We start from the raw sequence: 13,553 nt of genomic DNA on the forward strand, positions 1-13,553 counted from the left end.
TCCTCTTGCCTGTGACAGTTTCTCCGACTTGCCTTGTTTTTGATGACCTTGACAGTTTTGAGAAGTGCTGGTCAGATATTTTGTAGAGTATCTCTCAGCTTAGGTCTGTCTGATGTTTTTCTTATGATTGGGCTGGACAATGGGTTTTTGAGAGGAACACAGAGTGCCATTCCCACTCGTTAGATCAAGGTACGTGCTCTCAACGTGACTTATATCTATTGATGGAGACCAGCTGGTTGAGACAGAGTGCGCCAAGCCCTTCCGCTATAAAGTTATTCTTTTCCCCCATTTCCATACTGTGCACTTTGGAAGGAAGCAGCTATGCCAAGCCAGCCAGCATGTAAAGAGCTGGGAATTATGCTCGACTTCTTTAAGGGTGGGGTATTTACATAAATTATTTGGAGTTCTTTTGCATAGAGATTTACCTACGGTTTGCCATTCATTTATTTACTCAATTATTCATTTATATCAAAATGGATTTATAGATACTTTGGATTATACTTTTGGTTATAATCCAATACTAGCTCATTATTTTTTAGCATATTCTTATTTTCTGGCACTACAAAATGCTCCAGACTCATTTATACATTTCCTATCCCAGTCCTAGAATCAGTCTTTTCTCTTAGGAGCTCTGGTTTCCTTTTTTTGGACAATAGTATTCAAAATCAAGACCTGGACACTAGATGTGCTCACTGATGCCGAGCAATTGTTGCTGCTAGGACCTCTCAGCTGACAGAGAAAGGAAATTCAAAACGAAAAGGAAATGTATATACATATGTGCTGTACACGTGTCAGCACCTACATATGTATGTGTGTGATGCTAATATATATACATATATGTATAAATATTTCTAACATATGTATCTATACTAAAGTAAATGTGAGTTCACGGTGATATCTCAGTTGTATTCTATTAGCACAGGATGGTTTTAGCCTCCTCCCTTGGTTTACCTGTACCCTCAACGCCAGTAGCAAGAAAAGTGGCTCTCAGCATCCACTGTTTGTTTATTTAATTGTTTGATACTAGTAGGCACATATAATGTTTCAGAATTGTTAACCTGCACCTGATGGGAAACATTTTACCAAACTAGAGACCAGAGCTCACACACATCTAGATGCTTTCAGTCTTTACACACCCCACTGCTTTCCAGAGTTATTCCGTCCTTTTCAGGGAGGTTGTTTTGGACATTCGTAATGCAGAAAGATTCTTTTGTAATATTCTTTATTTCATCCTGGTGTTTCCTGACCTCCTAAATCTTGTTTTAAATGTGTACACACAGTAAGTCTCACTCGTTGTGGTGTAAATTTCTATGGGGTTTGACAAATGCAGTGTCATGCATTCACCATTATGGCATCAAATAGGACAGTTTCACCACCAAAATATCCCCTGTGCTTCTCTTGCTTAATATCACACACACTCCAAACGCCTGGCAACCACGGATCTCTCTACAGTTTTACCTTTTCCAGAATGTCATACAGTTGGAACTAGATGGATATACCCTTTACAGACAGACTGCTTTCACTTAACAATATTTGTTTAAGATTCATCTGTGTCTTTTGTGTGGCTTAATAGCTCATCCTTTGTATCACTGAATAATATTCCATCATATAATGTACCACAGTTTTTTGTATCCACTCATCTACTGAATGAAATCTTGGTTGCTTCCAGCTATTTGATGATTTTGAGTAAAGCTGCTATAAGAACTTTTGCATGCACATTTTTGTGTAGACCCAAGTTTTCAAAACAGTTGGGAAAATATCTAGGAGCACAGTTGCTGGATTGTATGGTAAGACTATGTTCAGCTTTGTGAAAAAAACTGCCAAATTGTCTTCCAAAGTGGCTGTATCATTTTGCATTTTTATCAGTAATGAAAGGGAGTTCCTGTTGCTCCACATCCTCACCAGCAATTTGTATTGTCATTTTAAAAAATTTTAGCCATTTGAGGCCGGGCATGGTGGCCCACGCCTGTAATCCCAGCACTTTGGGAGCCTGAGGTGGGCAGATCACCTGAGGTCAGGAGTTCGAGACCAGCCTGCCCAATATGGCAAAACCCCGTCTCTACTAAAAATACAAAAAATTAGCCAGGCGTGGTGGCGGGCACCTGTAATCCCGGCTACTCGGGAGACTGAGGCTCCTTGAACCCAGGAGCCAGAGGTTGCAGTGAGCCGAGATCGCACCCCTGCACTCCAGCCTGGGCAACAAGAGTGAAACTCCGTCTCAAAAAAAAAAAAAAAATTAGCCATTTTAATAGGTATATAATGGTATCTTATTCTTTTTAAATGTGTATTTCCATAAGAACACAGGATGTTGAGCATCTTTTCTTATGCTCATTTGCTGGTGAAGTGTCTGTTCAGATCTTTGCCCATTTTTTTAATGGGGCTGTTTGTCCTCTTATTGATTAGTTTTATACATTCTTTGTATATTTGGATTCAAGCCCTTTATCAGATATGTGTTCTGCAAAATTTTCTTCCAGTCTTTGGCTTGTCTTTTCATCCTCCAACAGTGTCTTTTTGTTTCCAATTCTACTTTGATTTTATTTTTTAACTTCTATTTTAGTTTCAGGGGCACAGGTGCAGGTTTCTTATACAGGTAAATTGCATATTGCAGGGCTTGGGTGTACAGATTATTTGATCACCCAGGTAATAAGCATGGTGTGCCGTAGGTAGATTTTTGATCCTCCCCCTCCTCCCGCCCCCACTCTCAAGTAGACCCTGGTGTCTAATGTTCCCTTCTTTGTGTCCCTGTGTGCTCAATGTTTAGCTCCCACTTATAAGTGAGAACATGTGGTATTTGGTTTTCTGTTCCTGCATTAGTTTGCTTAGGATAACAGCCTCCAGCTTCATCCATGTTGCTGCAAAGGACACAATTTTATTCTTTTTATGGTTGAATACTATTCCATGGTGTATATGTGCCATCTTTTCTTATCCAGTCTACCATTGATGGGCATCTAGGTTGATGCCATGTCTTTGCCATTGCGAATAGTGCTGCAATGAACATAGGCATGCATGTGTCTTTATGGTAGAACGATGTATTTCCTTTGGGTATATACTCAGGAATGGGATTGCTGAGTCAAATGGTAGTTCTGTTTTAAGTTTTTTGAGAAATTGCTAAACTTCTTTCCACAGTGGCTGAACTAATTTACATTCCCACCAGCTGTATATAAGCGTTCCATTTTCTCTGCAACCTCGCCAGCGTCTCTTAACAGTGTCTCGTGCAAAGTAGAAGTTTTAAATTTTAATGCAGTCTAACTTACTGTTTTTTTTGCTTCATGAATTGTATTTTTGGTGTTGTATCCAAAAACTCATCACCAAAATCTAGGTCATATAAATTATTTTATGTATTCTTCTGGAAGTTTTACAGGTTTGCATTTTAAAATTAGGCCTATGATTCACTTTGAGTTAATCTTTGTGAAAGACATAAATTCTATGTGTAAGTTCCAAGCCATGCCCCAGTTATTACCCTGTGGGGACAGGTTTGGCTGGCATGGCTCTGAGGAGCCAGAGGACAGCATGAGGTCCTGTGGCAGAAGGAAAGAAGAAGGAAAGGACACTGGAAAATGTAGCTGGAAAAGAGACAAGGCAAACATTGTAATTGGTCTCAGGCCAGTTCTGTAAGAGTGGAAACACGTTCACTCATTTTTAATAATGCAAATCAAAACCACAGTGAGATACCATCTCACACCAGTTAGAATGGCCATCATTAAAAAATCAGGAAACAACAGGTGCTGGAGAGGATGTGGAGAAATAGGAACACTTTTACACTGTTGGTGGGACTGTAAACTAGTTCAACCATTGTGGAAGTCAGTGTGGCGATTCCTCAGGGATCTCGAACTAGAAATACCATTTGACCCAGCCATCCCATTACTGGGTATATACCCAAAGGACTATAAATCATGCTGCTATAAAGACACATGCACACGTATGTTTATTGCGGCACTATTCACAATAGCAAAGAGTTGGAACCAACCCAAATGTCCAACAACGATAGCCTGGATTAAGAAAATGTGGCACATATACACCATGGAATACTATGCAGCCATAAAAAATGATGAGTTCGTGTCCTTTGTAGGGACATGGATGAAACTGGAAAACATCATTCTCAGTAAACTATCGCAAGGACAAAAAACCAAACACCGCATGTTCTCTCTCATAGGTGGGAATTGAACAATGAGAACTCATGGACACAGGAAGGGGAACATCACACTCCGGGGACTGTTGTGGGGTGGGGGGAGGGGGGAGGGACAGCATTAGGAGATACACCTAATGCTAAATGACGAGTTAATGGGTGCAGGAAATCAACATGGCACATGGATACATATGTAACAAACCTGCACATTGTGCACATGTACCCTAAAACCCTAAAGTGTAATAAAAAAAAAAAAAAAAAAGAAAAAAAAATAATGTAAAATTTGGACCATTGAAAGATTCAAACAATGGCTGTAGGTGGTCAAAAAGGAGGATTCTGACACTTTTGTTAGTGAAACATTATCCATATCTTAGTTGTTGCATCAAAGGACACATTGAACTGGACTGTGGCAACTGCAGCCTCCCCTTGTGCCCATCCCCCACTCCACATGCATGATCTGCTCCAGAGATGTGATCGTTCCACTGTGGAAGGTGCTCACATGTGGGGGGCCCAGCACCTCTCTTGGCCTGCCTTTGTGTTCTCCTATCAGTAATAGAATAAACAAAGTAGAACTTTAACCTTCAGACTGCTAAAACAAGTGTCTTCTGTGTTGCCATTTCTTTAAATGTGAATACAAGCTTCCTTCCTTCCTTCCTTCCTTCCTTCCTTCCTTCCTTCCTTCCTTCTTTCCTTCCTTCCCTTCCTCCCTCCCTTCCTTCCTCTTCTCCTCCTCCTCCTCCTTCTTCTTCATCTTCTTTCTTCTTCTTTTCAATTTTATATGGTGCTAAGACAATATCCCAGGACCACTCTATTTGTAAACTGCCATCACCCAAACTTGTCATAGGATTGCTTTAGAACTGGATTGTGATGCTAAAATAGCAATGTTTATCATGCTTTTATTGTGAGCCTGGGGCTATGCTAATTTGTACAAAGATGATCTCATTTAATACTCCCAATCATCTGCAAGAGCTGATGGTATTTTCCCTGTTTGATGAATGAAGAAGCTGAGACTCTGACAGGCTAGGTGGCTTGTCTGTGGGCACTCCCTCAGTCAGAGCAGGGCTGGCTGGCAGGCTTGCTCTGACTCCATCAGCAATACTCTCCACTCCCCTGCCACGGTGCCTGCTGCCGGAGGGATCTCCAATCACTCAGCTGAATTTTAATTTTATCTTACGGATGAAGAGTCAAGTTTGAGAGTATACTGAACAGAATTTTTTCACTTACAGTTGGTACTATGAATTGTAACTATGTAAGATTAAATTGAGAGCTGGCAGGGGAGCTTTGCTTGGCAAAAATCAGAAGTGGGGAAATTAAGGCTGGGATGGAGCTAATGTACAGTGGCGGAGACTTCTAAGGCTCATCCATATTTCAGCCTCCACTCCATCTGGGCTTCTCCCACCCCCCGATTCTGCTGCAATTAGGCAGAGCCATGCTACTATTTCTGATGAATGAATTGTGGTGAAAAATAATGTAGCTTAAATGTAGCTTAATAGGCAGGAACATGTATTTCCTTGTTGGTATAAAATGTGTAGAAATAGGCCAGGCACAGTAGCTTATGCCTGTAATCCCAGCACTTTGGGAGGCCGACACGGGCGGATCAGCAGAGGGCGGGAGTTCAAGACCATCCTGACCAACATGGAGAAACACCCTGTCTACTAAAAATACAAAATTAGAAGCGCGTGGTGGCACGCACCTGTAATCCCAGCTACTCGGGAGGCTGAGGCAGGAGAATCACTTGGACCCAGGAGGTGGAGGTTGCGGTGACCTGAGATCACACCATTGCACTCCAGCCTGGGCAACAAGAGTGAAACTCCGTCTAAAAAAAAAATATGGTCAGAAATGTTGCCTCCTATTGTGACGATCACTTGGATTCATGTGGAGAAATCTCACTCGGGATTACCCGGGGGTCAGTCAACTACAAAGTTGCCCAGACACACAGAGGACTTTGCACAAATGAGAAGTCAACTCGTTTGGTTTTAAGCCACAGAGACTTGAGGGTTGGTGGTTCACGTGGCATCACCCGGCCTTCTCGGCAAATGGGCTCTGCATTAGCCTGTTACCTCCAGTTTAGGTGACAGGCACACTGTGGCATGCTCCCTCCCCGCCATGCTCACAATTTATCTTGTAGAATTTTGAAATAATTCAGACTTCTTTGGAAAAGCTTCTGTCATTTACTTCAGTCTGGAGGTTGAAGATCCTCCGTAGAGTAGGCACCAGCCACAATTTTAAAAGGTGTTCCTATGATCTCTTATTTCCTACAGAGGGAAGGAGTCAGGTTTTTGTGCTGTGCCTACTGCAGGGAAGGGGTTGGAAATGGATTCTGTCACCAGGGTTATTGAGGACCTGGACCGAGGCTCAGGTGTTTCTGGGCACTTTAGAAATGATTCTTACTTTTCTTCAGTATTGAAAATAAAAAAAGGGAAGATGTTATTTCAGCTCATACACTGTAATAAAATTAGTGGTATTTAGCTTTCCTATTTACCCCATTTTTTGAGGCAGCAGAAATTCAAGCTATAACACCATCAACATCTGTGAAGGGATTTATTGGTAGGGATGGAGTTTGTTATCCACTGAATCCTTGTGTTGAGTGGAGTGGGCTCACATTCAACAGCTACTGTAACAGTCATGGAGGTCACATTTCACTAAATCATAAGTATTCTAGTAAAACAAATGCAAGGCTGGGTGCAGCGGCTCACGCCTGTAATCCCAGCACTTCAGGAGGCTGAAGCAGAAGCATCGCTGGAGCCCAGTTAAAGACCAGCCTGGGCAACATAGTGAGACCCTGTCTCCACAAAAGTAAAAAATTAGCTGGGTGTGGTGGCACTCACCTGTAGTCTCAGCTACTCAGGAAGCTGAGGCAAGAGAGCTGCTTGAGCGTAGGAGGTCAAGGCTACAGCGAGTTATTATTGCACCACTGCACTCCAGCTTGGGCAACAGAGCCAGATGCTGTTTCAAAAATAAATAGATGCATATATTTGCATGTGTACATGCATCTAAGTTATAGATGCATCTATTTTATATATATGAATCTATTAATATAGATGCACCTATTATATATAAAAAACAGATGCATCTATTATATATATAATATATATGCATCTATTATACATATCTAATATATGCATCTATTTTATACATAATATATGTAATATATTAATATATTATATATAAATTATATAAAATATAATAAAATATATAATATATTATAAATTATATAAATATATATTATTATATATAATAGATGCATATATATTTTCTCTATGCAAATATATATTTCAGGGCTATTTGGGTAAAAGTAAAATTATAGAATTGATTCTCAATGAAATACCATTTATTTAATAAAATGGTAGAAGTAGTCACTTTTCTGAATTATATCATTATTTTTACACTTTGAAGTATTTTACTTTTCAGCAATTATTTGCACAGTTGGAATCTTTAGAGGAAACGCAGAGAATTGGGGATGCCATCCTGGCCTGAAATTTCAATCCCAAGAGCACTGACTGCCAGATAATCAGTGTGAATGAAAAGGAAGACTTCTCCCAGCACTTTGGGAGGCCGAGGCGGGCGGATCACGAGGTCAGGAGATCGAGACCACGATGAAACCCCGTCTCTACTAAAAATACAAAAAAATTAGCCGGGCGTGGTGGTGGGCGCCTGTAGTCCCAGCTACTCGGAGAGGCTGAGGCAGGAGAATGGCGCGAACCCGGGAGGCGGAGCTTGCAGTGAGCCGAGATTGCGCCACTGCACTCCAGCCTGGGCGACAGAGCGAGACTCCGTCTCAAAAAAAAAAAAAAAAAAAAAGGAAGACTTTGACTCAAATCTAGGACTAGATTAAAATTATAGATCGATTGATAGATTAGTTTATATGCATTAATATATATAATTATACATTAAATGTGGTTATTACATGTTAAAGTTAAATTGTACACTTGTGTATACACACACGTACACATATATATACACATATGTGCCATAACAAGCATTTTGAATATATAGGTAGGTGAAAAGAAAGAAATGAGTAAGAGAAGGAGGGAGAGAGGGAAGGAAGGAAAATTAGATTATACTAGAATGAAATACATGAAAATATTAACAATGGTTATTGATGAATGGTGAAATTATATGGACTATTTTTAAAAAAATACTACGTGATGTTTTATTTAACAACAATACATTGTTCTAATAATCACTAAAGTAAAACAACAATGAATGCAAATTAAAAGAATCAATACGAACAGTACTAAGTTCACACCTAAGCATACTTTAAAGAGAAAGTAAAAGTTATTTTATTTTTTAAAATAAGCTTTATTATTTCATTGAGAAATGCCTCTCATTTGCAAAAGTGTAATCTGAACTTCTGATTTCCAGTCCAGCACATAAAGAGCCTGACATCACCCCTCACATCCTAACAACAGGAGCAAAGCTGAACGAACTGAACACCAGCAACTTTTCTTGGATCCATCAGAGAATGGAGGTCACTGGACACGCCACAGCCTTAAAATTGGAGAGGCAGACAGACAAACCCAGAGAATTCTAGCTTAATTCAAACACAGCCCAGGAGCAGCAACCCCCACCGGAGCCAGTACTGGGGTAGGAAAACGTAGACTGCAATTGACAAATTTCTGAAGGCTCTTGTAGATAAGCTTGAGTATTAAAAATGCCAGAAAGGGGCCTGGTCTGGGGTGGGGGCACACATTTGTGAGTTTTACCTCCAGAAGCCCTGTTCTCATGGTGAGAAAAGAAAAAAATCCCCTCTTGCTTCCCAAAGGGAGCCGTTTTGAGATATGCCCAGAGCATTCTGTGCTTCTTAATAGGACCCACCTTCTAAATTTACAAGGAAAGGCAAAAGATCCAGATGACTAGACACGATATTAAAGGAAAAGAACCAAGTTGAAGAGCTGACATTACCTAACTTCAAGACTTATCGTAAAGATATAGTAATCAAGACAATGTGGTATTGGTGAAAGAATAGACAAATCAACCAGTGGAACAGGGTGGACAGCCCACGCCCACACAGGTCCAATCAAGCCATCTTTGAAAAGCGTGCAAAGACGTTTCAGTGGAGAATGGATAGTCTTTTCAGAAAATGGCTCTGGAACAACTGGATATCTGCATGCGTAAGAAATGAATTAGACAGAGTTTACATATTTCTTACATATTTCGCAAATAATTAACTGAAGATGAATCAAAAGTCTAAATGTAAAATGTAAAACTCTGAAACCCTAGAAGAGAATAGGAGAAAATCTAGGTGGCCTTGGGTATGAAGATGACTTTTCAGATACAACACCAAAAGTATGGTCCATGAAAGAAAAAAAATTATGTCAGACTTCTTTAAAATTAAAAACTTCTGCTCTGCAAAAAACTCTGTTAAGAGAATGAACAGACATGCCACAGACTAATAGAAATCATTGCAAAAGCACACACTTGATAAAGGATTTGAGTCCAAAATACACAAAGAACTCTTTCTCTCTTTTTTTTTTTTTTTTTTGAGACAGAGTCTCCCTCTGTCGCCCAGGCTGGAGTGCAGTGGTGCAATCTCGGCTCACTACAACCTCCACCTCCCCAGTTCAAGCGATTCTCCTGCCTCAGCCTCCCGAGTAGCTGGGACTACAGGCATGTGCCACCATGCCGGGCTAATTTTTTGTATTTTTAGTAGAGACGGGATTTCACTGTGTTAGCCAGGATGGTCTCGATCCCCTCACCTCGTGATCCTCCCACCTTGGCCTCCCAAAGTGCTGGGATTACAAAGAACTTTTAAAACTCAACAATAAGAAAACAAACAACCCAATTACAAAATGAGCCAAAGATCTGAAGAGATACCTCATCAAAGACATACAGGTAGCAAACAAGCATATGAAAAGATGCTCCACATCATATGTTATTAGAGAAATGCAAACTAAAGCAACAGTAAGACACCACTACATACCTATTAGAATGGCTAAAATCCAAAACACTGACACCACCAAATGCTAGAGAGGATGTGAAGCAACAGGAGCTCTCATTCATTGTTTAGTCCTTACAAAACTAAACAAACTCTTACCATATAACATGGAAAATGAGAGGATGTGAAACAACAGGAGCTCTCATTCATTGTTTAGTCCTTACAAAACGAAATAAACTCTTACTATATAACATGGAAAATGCATGTCTTGGTATTTATCCAAAAGGGCTGAGAAACTATGCACACATAAAATCCTGAATGTAGATTGTATATGCTTTATTCATAATTGCCAAAACTAGAAAGCACCTAAGATGTTACCCAATAAGAGAATAAATAAACAAACTATAGGACAAGGTTGTAATGGAATATTATTTAGCAATAAAAAGAAACAAGCTATCAAGCCATTAAAAGACATGGGGGAATCTTAAAGGCATATTGCTAAGAGAAAGAAGCCAATCTAAGCCTGGCACGGTGGCTCATGCCTGTAATCCCAGCACTTTGGGAGGCAGAGGTGGGCGGATCACAAGGTCAGGAGATAGAGACCATCCTGGCTAACATGGTGAAACCCCGTCTCTACTGAAAATACAAAAATTAGCTGGGCATGGTGGCATGCAGCTGTAATCCCAGCTACCCAGGAGGCTGAGGCAGGAGAAACACTTGAACCCGGGAGGCAGAGGTTGCAGTGAGCCGAGATCGCGCCATTGCACTCCAGCCTGGGCGACAGAGTGAGACTCTGTCTCAAAAAAAAAAAAAAAAAAAAAAAAAAAAAAAAAAAAAAAAGAAGAGAAAGAAGCCAATGTGCTGAAAAGGCTGTATGCTGTATAAATACATCTATGACATTCTTGAAAAACCAAAAGTATGGAAATAGTAAAAAAAAAAATCAGTGGCCAGGCGCGGTGGCTCACGCCTGTAATCCCAGCATTTTGGGAGGCTGAGGCGGGCAGATCACCTGAGGTCGGGAGTTCGAGACTAGCCTGACCAACACGGAGAAACCCTGTCTCTACTAAAAATACAAAAAAATCAGCCGGGTGTGGCAGTACTTGCCTGTAATCACAGCTACTCGGGAGGCTGAGGCAGGAGAATCGCTTGAACTCAGGAGGCAGAGGTTGTGGTGAGCCGAGATCGTGCCATTGCACTCCAGCCTAGGCAACAAGAGTGAAACTCCATCTAAAAATGAAAAAAAAAAAAAAAAAATCAGTGATTGTCTAGGATTTGTGAGGCGGAAGGAAAGGATGGATGGGTGGAACACGAGGTTTTTAGGGCTGTGAAATTATTCGGCATGATGCTATAATGACAGTTGTATGTCATTATACATTTGTCAAAACCCATAACATCTACATGTAACCAAGAGTTAGCCCTAATGTAAACTATAGATTTTAGCTAAGAATCATGTAACAATATGTTCATCAGTTTTAACAAATGTCCTCCGCTAATGCAAGATGTTAGGAGAACCTGGAAGGGGAAGAGAAGAATACATAAGAACCCTCTGTATTTTCTTTTTTTTTTTTTTTTTTTTTTGAGACGGAGTCTCGCTCTGTCACCCAGGCTGGAGTGCAGTGGTGCGATCTCAGCTCACTGCAGGCTCCGCCTCCCGGGTTCACGCCATTCTCCTGCCTCAGCCTCTCCGAGTAGCTGGGACTACAGGCTCCCACCACCATGCCCGGCTAATTTTTTGTATTTTTAGTAGAAACGGGGCTTCACTGTGTTAGCCAAGATGGTCTCGATCTCCTGACCTCGTGATCCGCCCGTCTCGGCCTCCCAAAGTGCTGGGATTACAGGCGTGAGCCACTGTGCCCGGCCAGAACCCTCTGTATTTTCTGCTTAATTTTTCTGCAAATCTAAAACTGCTCTATAAATAAAGTCTACTAATTTTTAAAAGTGTGCACCGGTTTGGAAATAAGTCCTACTACATTGAGTGTGATGGGTGAGCCTGAACTCTGGGTCCGGACTGCCTGAGTGAGCTGGGACAAACGAGGTGTGGAAAATAGCAGGAACGGTGCCTGGCCATAGGGCTGGTTTGAAAGGGCAGATGAAGATCCATGGGGAGCAGATGGCCAAGTGCCTCCAGATGGTTATAACATTAGATAGAGTTCTCGTAAGATAACTTCTACTAATAAGAACTACTCAAAATGGGACTGGGCTCTCTTCTGAAATAGTTTCATGTCGCTCAAGTATTCAAGCACAGACTGATTGATTAATTCAGTATTCAGCATTGGTTTTGAAAAGAAACGGCATCATCAGGATGATCAAATAGTATGTTCTCTAATGTGCTGGCATTTTGGAATCGTCTGAAAGAAGGTGACATGTAAAACCACTTAGGAGATTGTAAAAGCCAAACATTCAAGACATTTTTTGTGCAGATCGTCTTTTTTTTTACTGCACATTTCAGCTCATCATCAAACAAATTTCTACAGAGCCTTGGAATTACATAGTATCAGCATTGGAGAAAACATCAGTGCTCATAAAATCAGCCACACTTTCCAGATGTGGAGTAAGAGGTGCTAAAAGATTGAGTTTCCATGGTCACAAAGCTAATCAGTGATAAAGCTGAGTTCAAGCTATGGCTCTAAACCTCACTTCAGGACTCATTTTATTACATACAGTGCCATCGTTATTATTAGTCACAGTAACAGTTTCAGAATCCTAAAGACCCCACATTTGCATTGAAACCAAGATAATTTGGTTTTTCTTTCTGGAGTGCCTCTTCAAAGCTCCACGGTCATCGGTCAGCCAGCGCCTTTTTGGGAGAAAATGTTTCCAGCTGCCACTCTTTGTAGAAGTTGCTCCCATTTGCTGTTCTATGTCTACAACGCTGCAAATCAAAATTTTACAACACGTGGGTGATGACATTTACTTACTAACATCATGATAGCACCTTCACGCTAAACAATTTTCAAATCACTATTATATTACTTCTTTGTAATAGGCTTATGGAGTTGACAGGACAGAATTTTATTTTAATCTTCATTTTATAGATGGCAAACTGGGATTCAGAGAAGTTTCACTCACCTACATTCACAGAGCCAATTGGTGTGTGAAGTGGGTTTTGACTAGTCTCCTGGCTTCTTAATCTGGTGCGGCCTCACTTGCTGTTGCTATTTGGAAACAAGGTGTTACAGAAGCTACTTAATATGCTTGATTCAAAGTCATTTGTTTGGCTAAAGAAATAATGTCTTAATAATAATTCTTTAAAAATATTTTGTAATATTTGATATAGTCAAAAGAACATAAGTAAGCTATATGCTACCTATTATGAAGCATCATAATAAAATAAACACCTGTGAACTCACCCTCTCAAAATACCTTGAAGCTACCTGTGTGTCTTCTTCATATTATTACTTTGTCTTTCCCCCAGAGGTAATGCTTATCATTACCTCTTTTAAAAACTGTTTTTTTTTTAAAGTTAGCACAACATTATCTGTATCTCTAACATTATATTGTTTAGCTTTGTTTGTTTTTAAGTTACATTAAATATTTTTCCAGGCTGTA

The sequence above is a fragment of the Nomascus leucogenys genome, chromosome 7b, assembly GCF_006542625.1.
Source record: "Nomascus leucogenys isolate Asia chromosome 7b, Asia_NLE_v1, whole genome shotgun sequence".
Lineage (NCBI taxonomy): Eukaryota > Metazoa > Chordata > Mammalia > Primates > Hylobatidae > Nomascus > Nomascus leucogenys.